Source organism: Leptonychotes weddellii, chromosome 11 (assembly GCF_054177405.1).
Source record: "Leptonychotes weddellii isolate Sample4059 chromosome 11, ASM5417740v2, whole genome shotgun sequence".
NCBI lineage: Eukaryota > Metazoa > Chordata > Mammalia > Carnivora > Phocidae > Leptonychotes > Leptonychotes weddellii.
This window is the reverse complement of record NC_138379.1, coordinates 71293609-71320554: the sequence shown is the minus strand read 5'-3', so window position 1 is coordinate 71320554 and position 26946 is coordinate 71293609. Positions and strand designations below refer to the sequence as shown.

At 40.0% G+C, this 26946-nt stretch overlaps 1 protein-coding gene and 1 pseudogene across 1 annotated transcript in view; one reads left to right on the top strand and one right to left on the bottom strand.

Annotated features, from left to right (window-relative positions):
• LOC145716028 (protein CEPU-1-like) overlaps positions 1 to 26946 on the top strand; it is a 759467-nt gene that overhangs the window by 598421 nt on the left and 134100 nt on the right. The gene's annotated exons all lie outside the window — the stretch shown is intronic.
• On the bottom strand, positions 14232 to 15194 carry LOC102726630 (ribosome biogenesis protein NSA2 homolog pseudogene; annotated as a pseudogene).

Here is a 26946-nt window from a genome sequence, read left to right as displayed (position 1 = left end):
TGTATGATTGTCATCCTTCATAACAGGCAGGTCTATATTTTGTAAAATTTGTTCCATAAATATGTGAAGAACTGAGTGAAACCACCTTTAGTAAAAACACGCACTTTATAATGATTCTGTAATTTGAGGAAAAAAAATAAATCAAGAGAGGAACTCCTTGAGGTAAGAGTTTGTTTCTAACATTTTCTTGATGTGCAAATAAATGAATTTAGTCAAGTCATCTTTTCTTTGAAGTGATCTGAATGCTAGTGATGCTCAGGAGTGAAAGCAATCTGGCATTTCTGTTGAGAAACTGTTAAATAGACGATAGCAGGGGGTCAAATCAGCATCTCCCTACAAAATGGATGAGCGATTGCCGAATGCCTGTCCTGTCTTTACTTCAGCAGGGGTATTCATATCTAACATGCTCTTTTTTCTTGTAAGAAAAGGATATTTGCATTTATGATTTACATTTTTATTGCCTGTAATGTACCTGAGCTTTACAAGCATTATCCCAATTAATTCTGATAATAATTCAATGACCAAGACATTATAATACATATTTTAAAGTTGAGAAAACTAAGATTCAGAGAGTGTAAGTAATATGGCCACGGTCACACAGCTAGCAAGTGGTGGAGCTACCATTCCAACCTAGACCCATCTCATTCCAGAGCTCATGTTCCTTCTAGTGCATCAGGTAGTGTCTCTATATATCCTACACTTTCCTGCTTCTGGGTCTCTGTGCATGCCCAATCCCAAGCCCTAACTGCCTTTCCCAATTCACTGTTGCTGTGAGTGTTGCCCCTTATCCCCAAGGCCTCTTCTCCATCACTTTGGAAGTAATCACACTTTTAATGGGAATTCTCACAGCACTTTGGGTTTTTATCTAAGTCTCCTTAACATAATTCATCACTTTCATCCAGTAATACAGTCATTCATAGATGGATTCCATCTTCCTTCTGGTGCAGGAAGCTCCTTGAGGACAGACTTGATGCCCTTTGATCCATCCTGTACTCTTCAGAAGCGACTGGAGCTGTTAATGCAGTGTAGTTCCTCTGGACACATGCGTGGAAGATGGGGTTGGGGAAGGAAGGAGGATGAGAAAGGAAGGAATTAGAGAATAGAAGACGGTGTATAATTAAGTGCTAAATTGTGTGGTTCAGACTAATTATGAAGCCTTTTAAAGAAACGCAGTTTTATTACTTTCAAGAATATAAAGTTAATTAATGGCTAACAAAATGTTGTCAAGTAACTGTCTTGTCATTCCCACTGTAATTAATCAATGCTTTTTGCATAAATGCAAAAGTGGACTTAAGCCCACCCCATCTCCAGATTATTGAGAATTTTAAATTAGAACAGTCTGAAATAATGAGTTTTTTAAGAGGCTTAGATTGAAATCTAAAGATGAAAGCATACAGATAAAGAATGCAGAGGAGACCTCTAAATGTTTTTCTCTTTAACTAGTACTAACCAGGGTCTTCGTAATTGTTGAAACACATATAGGACCTTATTTGCTAACATGATAGCACATTTGCTTAACATTTTGAATTACTTCTTTTCTCCTCTTTGTTCAAGTAAGTAAATGTTTCATTCACTCATGTAAAAAAAGATCTAAAATGACTATTTTTTTTTTAAGATTTTATTTTTTATTTGACAGAGAGAGACACAGCGAGAGAGAGGGAACACAAGCAGGGGGAGTGGGAGAGGGAGAAGCAGGCTTTCCGCTGAGCAGGGAGCCCGACGCGGGGCTTGATCCCAGGACCCTGGGATCATGACCTGAGCCGAAGGCAGACGCTTAACGACTGAGCCACCCAGGCGCCCCTAAAATGACTATTTTGAGGCTATTTCAGAAATGCTAAAATGAGAGAGTAATAAAAATGATAAAGCCAGTAGCAGAGGGGGCAAAAAGGAGGAGAGAAAATGAAAACTAGAAATGGTAGGGTGGGATGTGTGAGCAGTCCAGTGCAGGAGTTAGGGAGAGGAAGGACTGCCGGGTAGCTTCCAGGTTTCATACTTAAGTGACTATTTGGAAAGAAGGAGCACAGAAGAAGAAGAATATGGAATTTAATACTGGACCTACTGTCCCAGGAGTGTCTCTTTGATACCAAATTAGAGCTATGTAGACAGCAGTTGACATATATGCCTGACACTCAGAAGGGAGGGTCACTGGAAGATAACCAACTGTGGAGTCATTGGCAGATGTGGTTGGTGAAGCTTTTCACAAAGGTGGGATGTGCTAGGTCCGCAGGTAATAGAACAGGGAAGGATCCCACAGAGATTGAAGGTAAGATTCAGAGAAGTTACCTAACAAATGATTTTGAGGAGTATGCAGAGAAGTCAGAGGAAAACCTAGAGAGAATGATGTCAAGGAACCTAAATGGAAATATTTTTAAGGTGGGATCTAGAGGAGAACTGCAAAGCATCCATCAGCTGTGGTATTTAGACCACAATAGATGAGTGCAGGCTTGCTTTCCTGGTGAAGTGAGCCCCAGTGGGGCTGGTTGGGCGATGGGAAGGGAGAGCAGGGCCATGTCTGTCACAGACTGTCGTAAAAGGAAGCGGCTAGTGGGGAACTTGGGAGAAACAAAGGGAGTTGGGAATAAATCATACCTAGCAGAAGGGTGATGGGAGTAGTCTTGATCAGGGACAGCACCATCTCTCCTCCAGGGAGAGAAGCGTAGAGTAGTCCTTAATGTCTGCCTTCAGGAAAGAGCTGAGTGAAGAGTGCAGCTCACTGTTGCATTGTTTGTTTGCCATAGCTTTGTTAAAGTACAGTTTACATAAGGTAAAATTCACCCGCTTTAGTGTAGAATTCAGTTATTTTAAAGTAAATTTATACTTGTGTAATCATCACCACAATTCACTTTTAGAACATTTCCATCACTCCAGAAATTTCCTTTGTGCCTATTTGCAGTTAATCTTCATTTCTTACCACCCCACCCCCCCAGCTGTAGACAACCATTGATCTGCTTTCTGTATCTATATATTTTCCTTTTCTGGATATTTCATATAAATGGAATTTTATAATACGTAGTTTTTGCATTTGGCTTCTTTCATAATGTTTCTGAGGTTGATCTATGTTGTAGGATACATCAGCAATGTATTCCTTTCCATTGCCTACTAGTGTTCTATTGTGAAGATACCACACATTTTGGTTATTCATTTACTAGTTGCTAGACATTTGGATAGTTCCCAGATTTGGGGCTATTATGAATAACACTGCTATGAACATTCACCTACATGTCTTTATGTGAACATATGTTTTCATTTCTCTTGTGGAGATTCCTAGAAGTAGAATCACTAGGTCATATAATAAGTTTATTTTTAACTTAAAAAAAAAAACCCTGCCAACTGTTTTTCCAAAGTGGTTATAACATTTTACATTTCCACCAGCGATTGATGAGTTCTGCATCTTCTCCACATCCTTACCAACACTTGTTTTTGTCTCTCTTTTTGATTATAGCCATTCTAGGGGGTGTATAAACCACAGGGGGTATCTCCTTGTGGATTTAATTTGAATTTCCTTAATGACTAATGAAGCTGAACATCTCTTCATGGCTTATTACCCTTCATATATCTTCTTGGGTGAAGTGTCTGTTCAAATCTTACAGTGATTTCTTAATGATGTTGTTTATAGTCTTATTAAGTTGTAAGAATATTTTATATATTCTGGATACAAGTCCTTCATTAGATATATGATTTGTAAATATTTTTCTCCCTGTCTTTGGCTTGTCATTTCATTTCTTAATGGTGTTTTCAAAAAAAAAATTGGGGGGGCACCTGGGTGGCTCAGTTGGCTAAGCATCTGCCTTCAGCTCAGGTCATGATCTCGGGGTCCTGGGATCGAGCCCTGATTGGGCTTCCCGCTCATTAGGGAGTGTCTGCTTATCCCTCTCCTTTTCCCTCTGCCACTTCCCCACTCAAAATGTTTCTCCTATATTTTCTTCTAGAAGTATCATAGTGTTTTAGGTCTTAAATTTAAATCTGTGATTCAATTTATTTTCTGTATAATATAAAGGATTTAAATTCATTTTTTAGAAGATTTATTTATTTGTTTATTTGACAGAGATGGGGAGAGAGAGAGAGAGAGAACACAAGCAGGGGTGCTGCAGAGGGAGAGGGAGAAGCAGGCTTCCCACTGAGCAGGGAACCTGATGTTCCCAGGATCCCAGGATCCTGGGATCATAACTTGAGCCAAAGGCAGACACTTAACTGACTGAACCACCCAGGTACCCCTTAAATTCATTTTTATTCACACAGATATTCAGCTGGTTTAGGTCCATGTGTAGAAGATACAATCTTTCTCTCATTGAATTTGTTTTAGCAGTTTTGTTCAAAATTTCATTGACCATAAATGGGATTATGAATCCTTTTTGAATGAGATTTATTTCTGGAATATCAATTCTATTTTGATCTAAATGTCTATCCTTGCACCAGTAACACACATTATTAATTACTGTGACTTTAAAGTAAGTTTGAAGTCAGGTAGTATAAGTCCTCCAACTCAATCTTCTTTTTTCAAAATTGTTTTTGCTCTTCTACATCCTTTCGATTTCCACGTATAGTTTAGAAATAGATTGTCAGTGTATACCAGTCTGCTGAGGTTTGGATAGGAATTGCCTTGATTTATAGATTAATTTGGGGAGAATTGCCATCTTGACAATATTGAGTCTCCATATCCATGAACATGGAATACCTCCATTTACTTAGATCTGTTAAAATTTCTGTCCACACTGTTTTATAGTTATCAGTGTAGACATTTATTCTTAGGTATTTAATTCTTTATAGAAATGATTCATTTTTTTATCTCTATTTTCTGCAACATTGCAAAATTGTGTATTAGTTCTAATAGTTTCTTTGTGAACTCTTTAGAATCCTCTTCATCCAGGATTATATCACCTGAGAATAAAGACAGTTTTCTATCTTCCTTTTTAATCAGATTTTTTCCCTTCCTTCCTTCCTTCCTTCCTTCCTTCCTTCCTTCCTTCCTTCCTCCCTTCCTCCCTCCCTCCCTTCCTCCCTTCCTTCTTTCCTTTCTTCCTTCCGTCCTTCCTTCCTTCCTTCTTTCCTTCCTTCCTTCCTCCCCTCCCCTTTCTTTCTTTCTTCCTGTTTGCACTGAGTAGAACCTCTGTACAATGTTGAATAGAAATGTCAGGATTGGTTAGCCTTTACCTCTTCAGTGATCTTAGGAGGAAACATCCAGTCTTCTATCATTATTGTATGATGTTAGCTGAGGATTTTTCATAGATATCTTTGTCAGATTGAGGATGTTTCTTTCTAATCCTCTTGGTTGAGAGTTTTTATTGTGAATGGGTTTTCAATTTTACTCAGTGTTTTTTATTCATGTATTGAGATGACCATGTGACTTTTTCTTTTATTCTATTACATGATGTATTTCACTAATAAATTTTCAGATACTAAGTCAAGTTATTATTCCTGTAGTAAGTCCCAGATGGTTTTGGTATATAATACTCTCTATATGTTGCTAGATCCAGCTTACTAATATTTTGTTAAAGGGTTTTGCATTTGTGCTCATGAGGGATATTTATCTGTAATTTTGGGTTTTTTACTTGTGATTTCTTTGTCTGGATTTGATATCAGGTAATACTGGCCTCATAAAATGAGTTGGAAGTGCTCCATCCCTCTCTATATTTTGAAAGAGTTTGTGATGGATTAATATTTTTCTTTTTAAAATATTTGATAGAATTCACTGTGAAGGCACATGGACCAGGCTTTTCTTTGTGGGAGATTTTTAATTACTAATTTAATACTTTGATTCAGTTTTAGGGGCACCTGGGGAGCTCACTCTTTTAAGTGGCTGCCTTCGGCTCAGGTCATGATCCTGGGGTCCTGGGATCGAGCCCCATGCCCGGCTCCCTGCTCAGTGGAGAGCCTGCTTCTCCTTCTCCTTCTGCCTGCCACTCTGCCTACTTGTGCTCTCTCTCTATCTCTCTGTCAAATAAATAAATAAAATCTTTAAAAAAATACTTTGATTCGGTTTTATTCAGCTATTTTACTTCTCTTGAGTTAATTTGCAACTTTTTTTTCTAGGAATTTATCTAAGTTGTATAATTTATTGGCATAAAATTGTTAATATTTCCTTCTATTATGTTTATAGTTGTATCATGTTAGAGTCTGTAGGATCATGTCCTTTCCTTTGATTTTGGTGATTTTTTTCTTCTTTCTTCTTGGTTACTCTAAAGATTTGCCAATTCTGTTAATTTTTCAGTGAACCAATTTCTGTTTCACTGGTTCTATTCTTTTCTCGTTTTATTTCATTGATTTTTCTCCCTAAATCATTATTATTTTTCTTCTTCTGTTTAATTTCAATTTAGTTTTCTCTTCTTTTCTAGTTTCTAAGGTGGAAGCTTAGGTTATTGATTTGAGACTTTTCTTCTTTTCTAACATTAAGCTACAAACATCCAGCTATAAATTCCCTTCTTAATGCTGCTTTTGTTACATCCCATAAATGTTGATATGTTATGTTCTGTTTTCATTCAGCAAAAATATTTTTTTATTATTCTTGGACTTCTTTTTTGATCAATGCAGTATTTATAAGTATATTGTTTAATTTACCAATATTTTGGGACTTCCCAGATTTCTTTCTGTTACTGATTTATAATTTAATTTATCAATATTGGGGAGATACTTTCCATGATTTGATCCTTTTAAATGTTATTTTGTTCTACTATATGTTCAGTCCTGGAGAATATTCCATGTGCTTTGGAAGTACACATTTATGTTACAGATACTGATGGGAGTCTTGTAGAAAATAAACAGGTCAGATTGATTCATAGTATTCTTTAAAACTTCTGGTTTTTCTATCAATTATTGAGAGTGAGGTATTGAAATTTTCAACCTTAACTGTTGATTAGTCTATTTTTTCTTGCAATTTTGTCCATTTTTCTTTGCTGTATTTTGAGGTTGAGTTTTTGGATTCATATATATCTATAAGTTTTTTTTAAAAACACATCCTATGTGGATTTCATTATGCAAGGTGCCTCTTTGTCATTAATAATGTTTCTAGTCTTGAAGTTTATTTTGTCTGATATTAAAACTCTTCCTTTATAATCAGATGCCTTCTTTCTTATGGTTATTGTTTGCATAGTATCTTTTTATTTTCAACCTATTTGTAACTTTGAATGCAAGGTGTATCTCTTTTAGACAGCTTGTAATGTGATCTTACATTTTTATCTAATTTGACCATCTCTGCCTTTCAATTGGAGTATTTATACCACTTATATTTAATGATGGTTATTTTTATGGTTGGATTTACATTTGACATTTTACCAGTTTTCTGTATGATTCCTATCTTCTAAGTTCCTTTGTTTCTTTTAAATTGACTACTTCTGTGTTAAATACTTTTTTAGTGTATCATTGTCATTCTTCTATTTACATTTTATTTGTATATTTGATTTGTGGTTTTATCAATTGCTTTAATGATTTTACTCTTCAGTTTAGCTTATCACAATCTACTTCAGATTAATGCTGACTAAATTCTGGGAAAATATAGAAAATTTACTCTTTCTTTCTTTTTTTTCTTGAGAGAGAGAGCATGTGAGCCAGGGGTGGGAGGACAGAGGGAGAGAGAGAATCTCAAGCAAGGTCCATGCCCAGCATGGAGCCCAACATGGTGCTCAGCCACATGACTCTGAGATCATGACCTGAGCAGAAATCAAGAGTCGGATGCTTAACTGACTGAGCCAACCTGGAGGCCTTAAAATTTACTCTATTGTAGCTCTATTTCCTCCCCCTTCTTTGTCCTATTACTGTTAGATATGCTATATCCATATATGTTATCAACATAGCAATACATATAATTTTTTTTATTTAATTTTATCTTTTAAGGACTTTAGAGAAGAAATGAGAAAAAATAAAGACTTTTTATGATTTTTATGATTATATAAAAGTCTTTATAAAAGATTTATAAAGACTTTTATATAATTCTACATACCTACCATTTGTTCTGTTCTTCATTTCTTGCTGTGAATTCAAGTTACCACCTGGTCATTTATTTTCATACTGAAAGAGTTTCTTTGGTTTTACTTGAAAAGCAACAGATTATTTATTTGGGAATGTCTGTGTTTCACCTTTGTATTTGACAGAGAGTTCTGCTGGATATAGAATTCTTGACTGCAGTGGTTTTTCCTATCAGTACTTTGAATATGTCATTCCAGTGCCCTGTCCTCCATTGTTTCAGATGAGAAATCAGCCTTAACCATATCACTGCTCTCCTGTCAGTTTTATTTTGCTGCTGTAAGATTTTCTCTTTCCCTTTGGTTGCAGTTGTTTGATTATTATGTTTCTAGACATGGATATCTCTGTAGTTATCCTACTTTGGATTTATAGAACTTCTTAGTTATATAGATTAATGTTTTTCACCAACTTTGGGGAATTTTCCCAATAATTTCTTTGAATATATTTTCTGCCCCTTTCTTTCTCTTATACTGAGACTCCCATTATGTATATGTTGATCCTCTGAGACTGTTTATTTTTTTATTTTTTTCCCCTCTGTTTTTCAGTTTGGATAATTTCTATTAATCTGTTTCCAAGTTCACTGAGTCTTCTGTCATCTCAAATCTGCTATTGAGTCCTCCAGTTAAGTTTTCCTTTTCTCATTGTATACTTTTCTACTCTATAGAAACACTTGGTTCTTTATAATTTTTGTTTCTGTGTTGAAAAATCTGAATTTACTGATTTATTGTTGTCTTACTTTAATTATTAGAAGCATGGTTTCCTTTAGTTTTTAAAATATATTTATAAGAACTGCTTTGAAGTTTTAACTGCTAAACCCAATATCTGGGGACACACAGAGAGTTTCTATTGCCTACTTCTTTTGTGAGTATAGGTCACACTTTCCTGTTTCTCTGTGAATCTCTCTCTTTTTTAAAAAAAAGTTGATATTTCAGATGGTATATGTAGCAAATCTGGATCCTGGATCCTAGTCCTCCCCCTGTAAATGTTGCTATTTTTACTATATATATATATATATTTTTTTGCTTTGTTTAGTAATTTGTCTAGAATAATCAGTGAAATCAGTGAAATCTGTCTTCTCTGCTTTACAGTGTCCAGTCACTAATGTCTCTCCTCAGATTTAAAAAAAAAAAAACAACTTTGTTTTAATTTTAAAGCCTAGTCTCCTATACGTTGCTCCTTGTTCTTTGCAGTTGAGTTGTCAGCCAGTGATTGAACAAAGGCTGTGCTTGAACATCTCAAGCCAATAAATCTGCTGATAGATTAGTGTGTGGATAGGGAAGCATATTCAAAGTTCAAGCCATTTTCTAATATGTTTTGGTTTTTACCTTCTACCAGGGCCCTTTGAGTCCTTTAGGCTCATGTTCACAGCCTTAGAGTCAATGAAGAGTGTATGGCTCATGAGTGCTTTCTAGGCTGTATAAGCATGCCCAACCCTGACCAAACCTCAGGCTAGTAGAGCCATTGGCTTTCCTCTCTAGCCCTTCAGAGGGTCATTTCTACCAACAATACCAGCATCACTCACTGCTCTAGCTTAGGTGAGTCCCTTAAATCATGGCAGTGGAGCTGCTGGTCCTCACAACTTGCCCTACCATGAAAGAACCTCCAAATTGACTGGGCTGGTGGTGGTGTCAGAACACCAAAGATCTCCAGAGTTCTTCACTAAAGTTCAGCACTTTTACAAGAATATTTGCTGCTCTGGTTGTTGTATGCCTTTGCTCAGTATGGTTGTGTTTTGTTTTATCAATTTTGTGAAACTTTATAGTCTGTTTTTTGGGGGACAGAGCATTTCCAAGCTCCTTTCTTTGCTCTAGTGGAAGTTGCTGTGTTTTATTTAGTACCGTTCTCAGATCTTTATATTTGTAATTTTGGGTGATGTTTCTTCAGTGTCCACATGATATTTGTTATCACAGCTCTCTAAATTTGTAAGTTAACTTCTAGTCCCATGTGGCCCCACAAAAGACACTGCCCCCAGTTTCTGACAGTTGCCATGATCTCACCTCAGAGCCTTACAACACTTGGCTTCCAAGATGTTAGCTCTGACTGTGAAGTAAAATTAGAGGCTCATATTTGTTGAGTAGAATAAAGTCAATGGAAATCCCCAATCTAAGCTTCTGTTAAATTCACTGCTTGAACTCAGGACAAACATTCCATAGGCAACGTTAGCTCTGAAATTGGCATGTGGCCTGGATGCCTGGAACTGTACTGATGGATGTACAGCTCAAAGAATCTAAGAAAATGTGCATCGTGGTCCTTTAAGATTTGAAAGCTGCAATTCAAGGGCTGTTAAGACCTTCAGCTGGTGATAATTGGATTTGTAAGACAGTGCAACATGTGATAAAAACGCTCCTGTTGGATGGGATCCCAGTTTTCTTCTATCCTTCCTATTAATGTGATAAATGTTGCTGTCTCAGCTGATAGGACCATGTTGGATAATCAGATTGGAATCAAGTTTGAGTTCCTCAGGCTGGCTCCATGTGAAGCTTGTGGGAAGACTTGAAAAAAAAATACTGTAGAGAATAAAAAAGGGGCCTGGATTTGCAAAGGGAACGTTTTACTTTCATTACAAGGCTCCATGGTGCAGGGAAGACTTATTAACCATAGACTCTAGCCATGTGCCATAACCTATGCGTGCCATGTCCCATGGGAAGCTGTGGGAAAGTATCCCCGGTGTTACTGGGCACATGCCATAGTGGGGGCTGGGGAGAAAACATGGCATCTCTCGACATGGATGTTGGGCCAGGGAGGAGACAAAATAATGTTGGAAAATTAAACCTCTTTTAATTAAAGCTGATGGCAAACAAACTCGAGTAATATGGCTCTACAGCTGGGAAACATAAGTACGATTTGAAACTGAACAGCTGTGAAATTGGGCCCTCTGGTTACAGCTGGGCATGCGAGAGGGACAGAAGCCCTGGCAAAGGTGTTGCCCCCGCCTGGAGGACTGACTGAGCTAGGGACAGACAGCCAGAGTGGCTTGCTCTCCTCATTGTTTTTGAAACAGCATACCCCACCAAGATATCCAGTCTCTGGGTTTCTGGACTCCCAGAGTCCACTCACCAGTAGCACCCCTCTGCCCCATATGTTTGTTTAGGATTTTTCCTAATGAGAACAGCATCAGTGTGGGTGCTGGAATTAAAGAGAAAAGACTCTCATTGGTGGTGGCGGGGGGCGGGGGCGGATAGAATCTGTGATCTAAAAAAGTTTTTATCTACTCATATTCCCGAAGACCTCAAGGCTGTGCCCTTCCCTACCAGGATGGTGCATAGGTCAGTTCCTGCCATTCTGTTTCTGACCATTGAGTCTTGAGAACCCTGTGTAGGGCAAGCCCAGAGCTGCACCTCTCCTTTTTACATTTATGCCTCACCAGTAGCTGACTATGCAGGTTGAGTCTGGCTGCGCTCATACTAGGATGGGTATATTCTGATCATTCTCTGAAGTTGTCAACTTCTAACTCAGTCACAGGCTTAAACTCTGAGGCACATGGTTATCACTTCCTTTTAAATATTTTCCTTAGGCCTCTTTCTCACTTGTCCGTTGAATTTAATTGATGTTTTTGGAATATTAGGAGCAATCCCCAACCATGTACACTGATCATTATGAGGGTGGGTATCAGGATGGGCTAGACTGTGCTACAGAAATAAATAAGACCTGAGATCTTTGAGGCCAAGTACAATCCCATTAGTTCTTCTGCCCTTTAATGCCTGGAGTGGGTGGCAGCCAACCAAGGACTCCGGATCTGACTTCTTTCCCTTGTGAGCTGCTGTCATCTTGGTAGTCCCATGGCCTGAACACCGCACCTGAGGGATCAGGAGGCTGGAGGACTGAACAGTGGGAGAGCATGGGAGATGGAGCACGACATTGAATGGCCAGGCCCAGAGTGACATTTCTCTCCATGCTCAGTCACCTAGTGGTCAGTCACGAGCTTTCAGCTTCCCTGTAAGGGAAACTGGAGAATGGAACCTTCCTGTGTGGCCAGTATTTGGTCAGACTGTATTAACCATAACTGCTAATATCAGTCTGTCCAGTTACCGAAGTCTTAGTGCCTGGGTTTGAAGGCATCTTTGAAGCAATTTAACAATTCTTCTGTCTGCATCGAAAATACCTTAGATCAGTGCTTCTGAAAGTGCGGTCCTGGGACAAGGGTGGTGATCAGCATCACATGGGAGGGTGTTAGAAATGCAAATTTGTGGACCCCCCTGTATCAGGAATTTGGAGATTGGGGCCTGCAATCTGTCCTTTAATAAGCCCTCTAGGGAATTTTAATGCTCCCTGAACTTTGAGACTGCCCCAGACCCACAGTTCTCAACTCAACCATGGGCACCCATTGGGATCGCCTGGGTAGCTTGAAAAAGTACTGATTTCTGGGGCCATACCCAGGAGACTTTGATTCAACTGCCCTGGGGTATGGCCTGAGACAATTATGGGAACCAGTGCCCTAGAATGATTTTTGAGGAATACTTTTCCTCCCTGAAGTTTCCCATGAAAATAGATTTCACGTGGCTTTGGTGGCACTTCCTAACAACTCCTGGGCTATAGGAGTGAGGAAATTTCATGATCGATGCACTTCCCTTCCCCCTTCAACTGGAAGCAACTAGCTGGCTTTGCAGGGAGTGAATACAAAATAGAGATTTGGGAACTTAAACATGGAATCCTGATTCTGTCACAGACTCATCATGCGGCCTTGGGCAAGATGATTAATTTCTCTTTGTCTTGTGTCTATAAAACGCGAGTAGTAACACTTGCCCACAGATGTTGCCAGCATTATCTAATTAATGAGCGGAGAATGTTTGGGAAATACAAAGTACTGTACAAATGCTAATCATTATGATGAATGCAGTGCATTTTTCAGATAAAAAGTGCTGTGTATATGCTCGTAATTATTATAATTATTGCTAATACTAATAATATTGCTACTAGTAATACATTTCTCCTGCAGTGGGAGCTCAGTATATCCTTTGGGTTAACATTTTGCCCTGCATTGTCAGGAAGTCTTGCTAAGCAGCTGTTTAATGACCATTGCTCTGTACCTCCCCACAAAGTGTCATTCATCAGGAGTGCAAATAGTCAAGTATGCAAACAATCCTGGGGTCCACTTATGAAATGTCCCTGACTGTTGGGTCATCGCCAGATCATGCTGCAGAAGCTCTTCTTTAGGTTAAGGAAGTGCCCAGAATATAGAGTTCAGCCATTCTTTTTTAGTATTTTCATTAGAGGCATTTTTTTTCCCCCTTCTACTGCTGGTCTTTTATCTACAGTGCTTTTGTCATCTGCTTTCATATGGTTGTAAATGTGCTGCAGAGAATCCTAGTGTGTGTTGGTGAGTAGAACTAGCTTCCAATGCTGGCAATTCACAGATATTACCAGCAGCAATTGGTGTTGAGAACAGGGCAAATATTTTTGCTGTGGTTTCATTTTGTTCAGTTTTAGCTTGGATTTTGATTTGGAGGAAGGGACATAAGAAAAGAGAATTGTGTCTCTTCATTTCTCAAGAAATAAATGGTACTGAGGATTATGTGACTGGTTTGGGTCAAGCAGATTGGGAAAAAAACAAAAACAAAAACAAATCAATAGATGATGTTCAGTTAGCAATTAAAAAAATCATTGAATATGTTCATTCTGACTCCCATTTCCTGGTCATAAAGACATGGAAGTCTAAATTGCTTAGACTTTGTCCACACTCTAGATTCCTGATTTATTCGTAGCAAATGGGAAAGAAGCTTACAAAATAAACTCATCCTGAGAATTATCCCAATTTAGTCCAAGGCCTTGGAAAAAATACAGAGTTCCCAGATTGTCCCTACCATAGACCCCCTACAGGCCTTCCAGTTATCACCATTTCAAAACCCTGATGGCGCTCTCTCCCACTTTCCCTTGGTGAGGCCATACATGAGAACTTAAATGTCAAGTTTCTTTGCTTCAGGCAGTAACTACATCAACTCGCTGGGTTAGTGCTGATCACCTTATGCTGATCAGAAGCTCTGATTGACAGAGATGTCTTAAATAAGTGAGAATGGGAAAACAAAATAATTCACACTTTATGTGGCCCCATGTCTCTGACCTACATCATTGCCCTTCTCTCTGAAAAACTTTCTAAAATTTTTTGCAAGACAGGTCTACTGACAACCAATTCCTTCAGTTTTTGATTGTTTGGGAAAGTATTTCTTTTTCACTTTTGAAGGATAATTTTGCTGTATACAGTATTCTAGGTTAGTGGTTCTTTTAACACATGACATTTTTTTTAACCTACTCTCTTCTTGATGGCATGTTTTCTGAAGTCAGATGTGATTCTTTTTTTTAATGTTTTTGACAATAGAATAAATAGTTCTCTTGATGACTGCAGATATGTCAGACCGTTTGATGGTATTCAGAAAGATCACAGTAATGGCGGTTTTCCTGATTGCTGTGCAGTCTCCACTAACTATAAGGAGTTCCTTGTCTGAAACTGCTGTCAAATCAGCAGGACTGCATCTAGGCCCCATCTCTTTCAAGATTATGGTAACCTGGGCATATTTTCCCCAAATAAGTTTGCTTCCTCATGTCCCAAGGCCCAACTCACTCACATTCACTTCAAGGACAATACCTTTGTAATAACACCCAAAGCTGTATATAGTGGGGATGAGGGATTCTTTTCTACACCAAGTAGTGTCAGGCAAAAGGTGGCTTTCATTTCGGGCTCTGTTACATGGATCTTTTTGAAATGAGAACCCATTAGCCTAATGAATCTTTCATATTTAGGTGGTTTTTGAGTAAAGCCATCTCCAACAAAGTGGGCTTTAGTAACCATCCTCTTCCATGTTTTCTTCAGTCTCTTTCTTTTTTGAATAACCTTTAATACTTCTGTTTCTCCCTGGACACAAACTTTGGGTAAAGGGAGTTCCCATTTTCCCGCTTTCTCTTTTCTTTTTCATTTAATCATATTGGAAAGTTCTTTAGCTTGGGACTCCTCCCTTTCCAGTAGACATGCAGGCACTGCTCCTTTGGAATCTTTCCTTCAGTCTTCTGTTTGAGGCTTCTCTTTTCATGCATCTTGATAGTCTTTTTCATTTGTATTTTCTCAGCATGGCACTGTTTATGGTAGAGCTTAGCTTTCAGACCAATCATTTTTTTTTGCCTTCTTTGAACATTCATGAGCCTCCTGACCTTCCTTCTTTCTCTTTTCCTCTTGGTAGTTCAGACCTTAGCCAGAGTGCTTCCAAGTGTAACTCAATATATTCGTTTTGTGGCACAGTGATGGCCATGGAGCCGCTGGATGCAGCTCCTGGGGTGCAGAGAAGTTCTCAATTTTCCGGAAGGCAGATGTGATTCTTACTCTTGCTCCGCTATGTGTAAGGCACTGCCCCACCCCTACCCCCAGTGGCTTCTTTCCAGATTTTCTTTAATTCTCTGCAGTTTCAATATGATGTGCTCAGGTGTAGTTTATTGGTCTTCTCTGGGCTCCTGTCTTGGTGTTCTCTGAACTTCTAGATCTGTGGTTTCGTGTCTCTCATTAATTTTGGGAAAATATCAGTCATGCATTCAAATATTCATATATTCAAATATTTCTCATGGTCTTTTCTCTTTCTTCTCCTTCTAGTATGCCCATTACTCATATACTGAGCCTTTTATAGCCACTCAGAGTTCTTAGATATTATGTTCCTGTGGGGTTGCTTTTTCCTGTCTTTTTTCTTTTTCCATTTCAGTTTTGGAAATTTTTGTTGACATTTCTTCCAACCGCTGATATTTCCTCAGCCATGTCCAAGCTACTGATGAGCCCATCAATGGCATTCTTCTTTTCTGTTGTGGTGATTTTGGTCTCTAGAATTTCCTTTTGATTCTTAGAGTTTCCACCTCTCTGCATACATTACCTATCTGTTCATATGTATTGTCCACTTTTGCCTTCAGAGCCCTTAGAATATTGGCTGTCTGCAATTCCCAGTCTGATCATTCCAACATCTCTGCCATATCCAAGTCTGGTTCTGATGCTCACCGTTTCTTCAACCTGTGTTTTATGTCTTTTTGTATGTGTTGTAATTTTTTGTTGAAAGCCATGCAGGATGTTCAGGGTGAAAGGCACTGAGGTAAATTGGTATTTTTGTGTAAGGTTTTATATTTATCTGGCTAGGGGTTAAACAGTGTTTATTGTTTGCTGTAGCTGTAGGTATCAGAGGCTACAACTTCTGCTCTCCTTGGTTTTTTTTTTCTACCGGGTTGTCTTTGGGCTTCCCTAGAGACTTCTTTAAATACCATCTGAGATGAATAATTCTTTCAGTATACAAAACCCTTTTGATATGGAGGTAACTAACATGTGGGAGGAGGAGAAGCATTCTATAGTCCTATGATTAAATTTCAGTGTTTCAGCAAGCCTGTGTGCCTGGACTGGGAGCTTTACAATTGCACCTCAGTTTTACTTTGCTTTTCCCCCTTAAGTTGAGGTACGAAGACTGTGGCAGACTGCAGTTGGGTATTTCCTATTCCCCAGACTCTGTTAAAATAATTTCTCTTGAGATCAGAAGAACAGAATGCTCTGGGTGTATTTCAAAAAGGCTACCTTTACTTCCGCCCCTACTGAACTGCAAGGGGATTTTTCTCTGATAATCACTGAGAGAGTCTGGTAGGGTTCCTGGAGGGGTTATTTACAAGTGTGTATGTGAGCCTGGGGAAGACTGGAGCCCCTTGGAGTTTGTAACTCCCCAAGGTGTCCACCCTGCCGCTGTGATCATTCCTGGATCATGGTGTAAGTGTTCCTATCCCAGTACTCGTTCCCGCAAAGCTGTTTGTTGCGGGCTTCTGCTCCTGTAAGTTGTGACTGTCTATATGTATCTGATTCACCTGTCTCTTCAGTGTTGGGGGCAGCAGTTTGCTCTGTGGCCTCAGTCCTCTGCTGGATCTAAGAAGAGTTGTGGATTTGCAGTTTGCTCAGCATTTTTCTTGTGGGATGGGAGTAATGACTTTCCTCTCATGCCAGACTGGAAACTAGAAGTTCTGTTTAATCCAATAATTATCACTTAACAAATTCAGTCTGTGTAGTCCATCAGGCAGAAAAATAATCGTATGGGCCCTTAGTGTTGAAACGATGTGAAATGGAGTATACATTAACTTATAGCTACAACTATTTGTTACAGACTGCCTTCTTTTAAGAGAAAAAGAAGAAAATCATATAAGGGTGGGAGGAGGTGGGTCAGAGAAGAGGAGTGAGTATAAAATCAATTCTGCCTATTATTCATGAGGAAAGAATAATCAGCAAATTCATTATAAATCCTTATGTTTATATAGGAAAGTCTTATTTATGAGGTACCAGCAGTGTTCCACATGAATGAATTTGTCATATAACTGAGCTATCATCCTTTAAATTGAACTTAAAACATTACAATCCTTCTTGATAGAGTTCTTTTTCTAAAATATATTATTGTTCTGTCTTATTGAGCAAAGCACAGAGAATATCATTTATCTTATTTTGTTACTCGGGTCATTATTGTAAACATCAGTCACAGAGCAACTCTGTTGTAATTCAGAGCAGCTCTCAAGGGCTCTGGAGGTGACTGGGATCATTTGCACCTAAGCACACTACCTGCCCTGCTTCCCAGTGCTTATCTTTACCTCCCCATTTCACCAATTACTTTTAAAGCCCCCAGCCCATCTACTCAATCTAGAATAAAATTAAATATATTTTATTTATATAAAATCTGTCTATCTACTAAAATCATCTCACTTATGGCTTCCTGGTGCACACACAACAGTTGGAAAAACACTGTTGTATAGGACAGGGAGAATTGAAAATCAGCAGGGGAACCTGAATTTATGTTTGTTTAGTTACTAAGCAGATTATATGTACAAAAGTAAGTTAGAAGCTCTGGCCTGTAGGCTAAAAAATAAATAAATATAATAAATATGTCAGCCATGTTATGGAGTACTGTGGAGAAATATAAACCATAGCAAGGGGTAGGAGGGCTGGAGGTAGGGGGAATCATGGAAAACCTTTTTGGAAAGGTATTTGAGTAGAGACCTGAAGGAAGTAAAAAAAGAAAAATGAGGGCGCCTGGGTGGCTCAGTCGGTTAAGCGACTGCCTTCGGCTCAGGTCATGATCCCAGGGTCCTGGGATCAGGTCCCACATCGGGCTCCCTGCTCTGCGGGGAGCCTGCTTCTCCCACTCCCCCTCTCCCTGCTGGTGTTCCCTCTCTCGCTGTGTCTCTCTCTGTCAAATAAATAAATAAAATCTTAAAAAAAAAAAAGAAAAAAGAAAAATGAAACCATTGAGATATTGTGGAGTATGGAGCAAGAATTGCATGTACAAAGGCCCTGAGGCAGGAGTTTGTTTGGGATCAGAAAAATAAGAGGCAAATATGACTTGGGCAGAGTGAGGGAGGGAGGGAGAAGGAGATGAGAACTGAGAGGTTGTGGGAAGCTAGATAATTGAATTAGTCAGCTATTACCATGGAAGTGCTGCAGATATAACTCAGGGGCATACAACAATAGCATTTTTTCCCCTCACTTTCAAATGTGTGGTTTGGCTCGCTTGGCTGTAGACTTTAAATTGGGCTCAGGCCACTTCTGCACAGGTTCATCAGAGACCCAGGATGAAGAATCAGAATGTATCCCCTCTCCCCAAATCTGTTCTCCAGGTAGAACAGCAGAGTGAAAGAAGAAAGCCTAATCACCCATGCACTTTGCAAGCCTCAAGCCTGCTCGCATCCTGTCTGCTAACATCCCCAAAGTCAAAGCAAGTAATATGACCAAGCCCAAAGTTGACTGGTGGGAAGATCCACCCTGCCTACAGTGGGAGAGGAAAAGAGTCAAGAACCATGCCCAGTAACTCAATCTAACACAATTAGGGAGGGGTCTGTAGACCATTAAAAGTCTTTAACTTTTACTCTTTATGTGAAGGCAAGTCACTAAAGAACATTGAGTCAAGCATTGACTTGTTTTGACTTTTTTTTCAATGAATAACTCTGTTCATTTTCAATGAGTAACTCTGGGAACATGGGGCGAATAGATGTAAGGGTCCCTGGATGTAAGAAGAACAGTGGAGAGACTGTTCCCATGTGGCAGATGAGAGATGATGGTGGCTTTGACCATCACGTAGACGTGATGTGGAATAGTCATTTTCTGAGTCTGTTTCACAGGTAGAGCCATCAGGACTGGCTGGTGGATTGGATGTTGGGCGGGAGAGAAAGCTAGTGGTCAAGGACTCCAGGGCTTTTAGTTAGAGGACCTGAAGCCATGAGCAGGAAGCCTGGCAAAAGACCAAGTTTGAGAGTTGGGGGTGAAGAATTAAGTGTTCTGTTTTGATCATTAAGATTTGAGATGTCCATTAGGCTTTCAAGTGGGGACGCCAAGCCGGCAATTGCCTATGTGAGCCTAGGGCTCAGGAAAGAGGTCCGGGCTGGAGATGGGGTTAAATAAAAGTTTGGAATAGACTTAGACTTGTATTTGTCTTGGATGTTGAAAATAATATTTCACACAGAGTCAGACTCTGTTATATAATCTCTTGTGGGTGGGAGTCTAAATCCTTTCCTTCTCTACTGGCTTTTCCCCCAAAACATAACATGCCCAAGCCATCTGCTCCCTCTCTTGCTCTTTCTCTGTCCCTTTCTTTCATTCTTAATTGACATTTTTGAATAGTAATTTACTCCCTCATTTCTGTTCATTCCTTAATCAACTGGAATCTGTATTCTGTACTGCTACAGCTATTAAAAAAACTGCCCTGACCGAAGCCTCCAAACTCTGCACAAATCCAAAGTGCACTCTAGAGTGCTTCTTTCATTGCTGCATTCAAATTGTTGCCCCCCACCTCTCCTCTTCCTGAAACCCTACCGCTCTGACTTCTGCAGTGCTGCCTCCTCATTTGGCTTTCCTTGTGCCGCTCTGGCTGCCATGGCTTTGTCTCCTGTGCTCTCTTTCCCTCCTGTGCTAGCTCCTGTAACACGGGTTCTGCCCATGACCCAAAGCTGTTAGCCTTCTCCATGGGAAACCTCATCTATCTCCTGGATTTTCACTGTCAATGTGTAGGGGCTGCCCAAATTGCCATCTCTGACTCTGATGCCTTATTTGAATGTAGTTAAATTATTCCTTCTACGTGTTGCATCTATCCAAGTCAGTGTCCAATAGGGACCTCAATCTCAGCATATCCAAAAGGAAACATCCCCTGGTGATTGGAGAGGTAGAGGTCATCACTCTTCCTATAAGTTCTAGTGACCCAGAACCTTCCTATAATTATCATACTCAAGAGTCCCCATGCCAACACCCATTCACCTGTGAACTGACATGTGATGTTCCCACAGGAGATGTCCTCTAAATCATCCTTTCCTCTGTTTTTATGACTCTGCTTTAAGACATCTGATTCAAATAGTAAGAACTTTGAGAAGGCTCCTCTGAGTTTATACCCGGGATACGGTGGTCCTTCTTGGTACCCCACCAACATCCTATTCACATGTCTCATCAGGTGTTGACATTTATGCACATAGTTTTGCCTAACTTTCTAAATCAGACTTCTCCAGGAAAGAAGGCTGTATTCATCAGTGTGCTTCAAGTACTGAGATCAGTACTCAGTGCTTGGTAGGATCTCAAGAAAAGTTTTTGAATTTAACAGAAATGACGTTTGGATCAATGAATCCAACTAAAGATAAGCAAGGCCCACGTACAGCCATGGACACATAGTCTTCTAGACCTCATAGCTTCACCTCTGGGATTCGTAATAACTTTGGTCTGTTCACAAGCTTTTTCTTCATGCCCACTATACACACATAATGAGAGTGTGCTCGTGACTGTAGGCAAAAACACTAGATGGTTTACATGAATTCTGACATCTCCTCAGAAAGAGAAAGTAGCCCAATCATCCCTAGCTAGATGATGAGTGTGTCTCATGTTATTTCCAGGCAATGCAAGGTTTTATTTTTGTCGTGCACCAAATGGACTTGGTGTCAGGCAGTCAAATGTCTGGCAATCTGCCTAGCTGAAGAGATAACATGAGTAGTGAATAGAACATTATTGTGTGATAATGATTTCCAGCAGCTATTGAAGATAAATTCCAATGCAAAGTAGAAAGCTTTATTTCCAGGGGAGAAAATATCGATCCTGTGGCCACTGTAAATAAAATGAGAATTGCAGGTGTAGAGAGATGTCCCGTCCTGTCATTGCCATCGAGTTCTGCCTCCTGAAGCCAAATGAAGACCCACTTGCTGATGAGCAATTTGATGTTCCCCTGATGCTGTTACTTTCTTATAGAAATGTGTCATGGGAATCAGATGCAGCATGTGAGCATAGGTTCCGTCATCGTGTTGTGAACACAGTTCCTAAATGTGAGATCAAACAAAGGCCTCTGTGGATCAACCATGATTTATCCCAGGATAGTCCCTAGGATCTTGCTTGGTTCTTGGAGAGAAACTGTTTTATGAGTCAGAGGAAGGTTAGGAGCCTAGATTACTGAATTTTTTTATAGTCTTAATGGTTGGTTAAAACAGGAGTCTCTTTTTCTTTATCTACAGCTTGAGATTGAGGATGTGATTATTCTTCATTAGCTTTTGAAGAACTGATCATTACAGCCTTTCTAGGTCATAGACTATTCAATCTAGGAAGGACCTTAAGGATCATCTCATTTAATCCTTTTATTTTTCAACAAGGAAATGATGACCCAGAGATAAGTAGCATTACAAAGGGCATAGTTAACTTGGCCTTTTTATTTTATTTTATTTTATTTTATTTTATTTTATTTTATTTTATTTTATTTTCTGGTGAAGCATTATCGGAACATATGACTCTTTTTAACCTTACTAGAATTCTGGTGATTGTAGAGGATGTTTTCCTTGGGATAGCATTAATTTACTCCAGAATGAGAAAATTTTCATGGAGACCTTTCAAATTCTTAAGGGTCTGGAGGAGTGCTAAGTCTCTCTGGTTTCAGAGACTAGATGGTATATATTTTATATTTCTTCCATGGATAAATGCAGACTGTCTATCTGGTCCCCTTATTCTCACCCAGAGATCAGCTACCAGTAAGTGCTATGGGTCTATGTTTTGCATCTCCAAGATCTCTGGAGGGTCCTGAACTTGAAGGTCACTAACTTGAAGATCTATACCAAGTGGATTTCTGCACCTCACACATCAGTGAAGAACATTTGCAGGGTAAATGTTGTTGGAGATCTGTGGCTGTAGGGTCAGCCAGTGAAAAGCTTGCTCAAGAGGGTGATGGGACGATGGCAAGTGGGTTTACATTAAATCCAGATAAAACTCAAGAGGCCATTTTGATTACCCCTCAGCAATAGCTGTACAATAGCTCCCATCATATTGCTATTCTCTTGACACCTAGTTAGGAATAGCAGTTAGAAGGCTGGGAGTTTAGGGGCAGAGGAACAAGGAGAGACTCATAGGCTCTTTGTCTCTCCTCGCAATCTCAGAGAAGTACCCCCATTGATCCCCAGTGGATGGTGTCCCATGTTTATTGCCACATGGATAGGGGCCTTGATTAAGGTTTTTGTATGTTCTTAACTGGCTGGTTGCAATTCTGCGGGTCTTATCCTAGTTGCTATGTGTCTGTGTTGATCAGAATACATTCCTACTACATCCCTACTACTGTGGACAGAGTATCTACATATCTACCCAAGTTATAAACACTCAAATGTTAAAGAGGTATTGAGCTTATTAGTATTTATCTTGTCTCCTAGCACCTTGGCTATACACAGTGTAACTTGTTTATGCTCATATTTCTGATGTTTTTCCTCCCAACATTTCTGTTTTTCATTAAGGAAAAATATCTAGTTTTGTTGTTATTTTTAACAAAGAGCACTGTGGATAGAGAGAAATTTGAAATGTCTCTTTCTAACAGACCTCAATGAACTTGATATTTCAGCTTTCTTAGGTGTGCATTTGAATCTTTAAGAAGCCATATTTATGATTACACCATCCCAAAGTGAGTTCTCTCTTTTCTGTACTTCTGTACAAAAGTATTGTCTCTACCAGTCATTTGGCAGTTAATTATATACTGCCTTGTGGCATTATAATTTAACTTCTTACGTATTTACATTATTTGTGTAAGTGGACTCGATCCTTGAGGGAGAGAATTGTGTATTATTGCTTCTTTGTTTCCTCTCTTACACCTAGCGGAATGCTATGTGCACAGTCGACTGTCAAACAATATTTGCTGAATAATCTACCACACAGAATTTCTTAATGCCTCTGCATAATGGTCCAGGAGAGAATGTTGCATAAAAAGAGACAATATTCTTCCTAGTATTAAAATATTTGGTGAAATACTACAATAGTGATGTTTCAAAGGTCTGCAGATTAAATGGCTGGGGGAGTGTACATTAGCTGCTGGTATGTGTGAGCCCATGCACATGTGGAGCATTTTTGTGTGCATGTGTTGGGGAGCACATTCCTTTCATCTCTGATTTTGGGAACTTTTTTTTTTTTTAAAGATTTTATTTATTTTTGACAGAGAGAGAGACAGCGAGAGAGGGAACACAAGCAGGGGGAGTGGGAGAGGGAGAAGCAGGCTTCCCGTGGAGCAGGGAGCCCGATGCCCAGGACCCCGGGATCATGACCTGAGCTGAAGGCAGATGCTTAACAACTGAGCCACCCAGGCGCCCCCTCTGATTTTTGGGAACTTTAACCAATCCCTCTGATTAAGGATGGAGAACACTGGCTGTGTAATAGATGCCTTGCTATGGATGGCAAGGCAGTGATGCCTCAACTGAAAAATCATTAACTCCCAGATTTCAGCATGTCCCTCTATCACTTATCAACAGCGGCAAGTCTGCTTTATCAGCCAAGAACTCCCTTATCTTTCAGTGACTGTGGGCCATGTGCCGCTGCTTTCTGTAGATGGGAGATAGAGCTGCATCATTACCCGGAGGTGACAAGGATATAATTTACAGGCTCAATCAGTTCTAGTTACCATGTAATTACAGAGTTATTACATGGTCATTTGTTCCTGATGGACACCAGTGATCTTTTATCCGGTTCTACTGTGGTCTGTTTCTTGTCTTATGCAACCAACGATGTTTAGTCTCGTCTGCATGGAGTGTTAAATGGTGTACTGGGGAGGAAGGACAGAAACGATTTGGGATAAGATGTTGATTATGCTGAGATGCTATTTGTTCTTCTCAATTGGCCTGATGATAATAACAGCATCCTGTGGCTTTCCTCCCCTAGGCTCCATGTTCACATTTTCTCTACAAGAGAGGATGGAGACAATATTGTACTTGGCAGCATGGGGGAAATTGGGTGTAAGGAATATTCTGACCCATATCACCCAGGGATGAGATGGGAATATCAACCTTAAGACTATGTCCCTGCCTCTTGTAATTTGAAGCTCATGGTAATGCCATGCCTATTGGATGAAATGTTCCTTTTCATGATGTAAAGCATTTAAGTGTGTAATTCAGTATTATAGAGAAATCATTAGAAGTTTCAGTAACCTGCCCAGTGTCACCAAGGGAATGGTACTTCTGGAACTCAACTGACAAAGCTTGGTTCCTTCCATTCTAATACATTTAAATGAATTTCTCTCATTTGAAGGCAATATTCTTTTAAAACCACAAGTACTAGATGTGGCGTGAAGAAATTTGAATATTACCACGTATTTACTTGAATGGCTTATGATAAGTTCTTTTTTTTTTTTTTTTAAGATTTATTTATTTATTTGAGAGAGCGAGAAAGTACATGAGAGAGGGGAGGGTTAGAGGGAGAAGCAGGCTCCTCGCCGAGCAGGGAGCCCGATGCGGGACTCGATATGATAAGTTCTTTAACCCCTTATTTTTATTACTTATCAATCGATGTGTGTGATACCACTTCATTTTCTGAGTGTGTCTAATGTGTGTGGATTCCTAATTTGGGGAAAAATGGGCTGAATGGGGTATTTCTGTCACCATTCAAACGTGTGACGGCCATGTCATGATATGGGCGGTATTCTAGAGTCAGTCTTGTAATGCAGGAGGTCTGGGTTCTGGTTTCAGTTTTTTCATTACACCCTGTGATTCTCAGTCTGCTACTCTGCCTGCCCAGGCCTCAGTTGGCTCTTCTGGATGATGGTCAGATGGACCAGACAACCATGGAGGTCTTCTCCAGCTCTGACATTTGTCTGTGACTCTGTGATCGGAAGTCGGCCCACAGGCGAGTCTGAGAGCAGTTTGCCTTGTTTGGGCACAAGGTCACAGGCAGATAATATTCAGGGTTGTTACCAGAAAAGCTTCTCCTCGGGCGCCTGGGTGGCTCAGTTGGTTAAGCGACTGCCTTCGGCTCAGGTCATGATCCTGGAGTCTCAGGATCGAGTCCCGCATCAGGATCCCTGCTCAGCAGGGGGTTTGCTTCTCCCTCTGACCCTCCTCCCTCTCATGCTCTCTGTCTCTCATTCTCTCTCTCTCAAATGAATAAATAAAATCTTAAAAAAAAAAAAGAAAAGAAAAGCTTCTCCCCACATGGTAGCCAGAAAGGTGCTGACACGCACGTCACATTTCAGTTGATAGAATGCTGGGAATCATAAACGCTCTCTCTCACTTCTCTCCACTTAACACACCTTGCTGATTTAATTAAAATACTTTTTTTTCCTTTGAATGACTTAAAAGCAGCCTTAATTATAATGCAACTGTTACGTAACTAATATGTGCAGGTAATATTGTGATTATATATAGACAGCCATATGCTACCATGCAGCTATTTCCACGCTGTTAAACTGCTCAAGCGGATAACTCTATGTCCGTGCACAAAGTAATTGCACCAAACTAATTTGTGTTTGCAAACAGATCCCAAATTAACTATGTAAATAGGCAGATCTGCAAACAAAATATTATAATGTGCATGTGTGCACACGCATGGGCCGAGTGGAAGCGATTTTCTACCTGCATGAATGATGGTATCAGTGAAGAACTGGGGCTCGCCTGTGGCAAGTATTGCCTTCTTGGATTCTGGATTCCTCTGAATTCTTGTCCTGCAGTAGTAATTCTGAGTTACTCTGTTCGAATGGGGATGTTTGAAGGCAATGTGAATTTGTTTTCACTAGGCGTGAAGGGTTATTTTGATCCATCTACCTTTCTTGATGTTACATGAATCCTCCAACAGTGATGCTTCCAAGATGGCTGTCTCTCGCTCAGTGTTTAATATGGAGTGAAGGTTTTCTCCCTTGAAGAGAGGAGAGTTGGCTGTGTGCGTTGGCGACTGTTATTGACCCGAGGACTCTGTGGCCTTTTGAGTGAAACAGGGCTATTCGAAATCTGGCTCCACCTTGGGTCACCTCACTTCCCTGAGTCTTGGTTTTCTTAACTGTAAAAGGAGGGGATGATATTAGGACTTGCCCCATAGGGCTGTTTAAAGGAGTGAGTGAGTGTATGTGTGTAGTACTTAGCACAGGCCCAGCTTGTGATTAGGATTCAATCAGTGCTTGCTGCTACTATGGCCACGCTTGATGCCACCATGGTTTTGGTCATCCTTGGTCACCCCCGCACAACTTCCTGCGTGCCCTGTAAGTACACGTGAGACTAATTTCAGGCAGGTTCCCAGCATGGGATATCAGCTCCAAAGGAAGCTCATGGTATTAGTGATGGTTCTCCAAGGAAATAGAACCAATAGGATATACAGCAATGTATAAGATACAGTTTAGTCTAGGAAATGGCTCATGAGATTATGGAGGAAGAAGTATGCCATGATATGCTATCCACCAGCTGGAGAACCAAAGCTGGTGGTATAATTGAGACCAAGTCTGAAGGCCTGAGAACCAGGAGTTCCAATGCCTGAGGGCAGGAAAGAGGGACATCCTAGTTCAAGAAGAGAGAAAGAGAAGCCAGCACTTCTTTTGCCTTTTTATTCTGTTGCGGTGCTCACTAGATTGGATGATACCCGGCTGAGGTGATGAGGAGGGATGTTCTGTACTCAGCCTACCCATTCAAGTGCTACTCTCTTCCAGGACTGTCCTCACTGACACACCCAGCAATGATATTTTGCCAGCTATCTGGGCCCCCTTCAGCCCAGTCCAGGTGATACATAAAATTCACAATCACATCCACTTTGACCAGGCAAGGGGG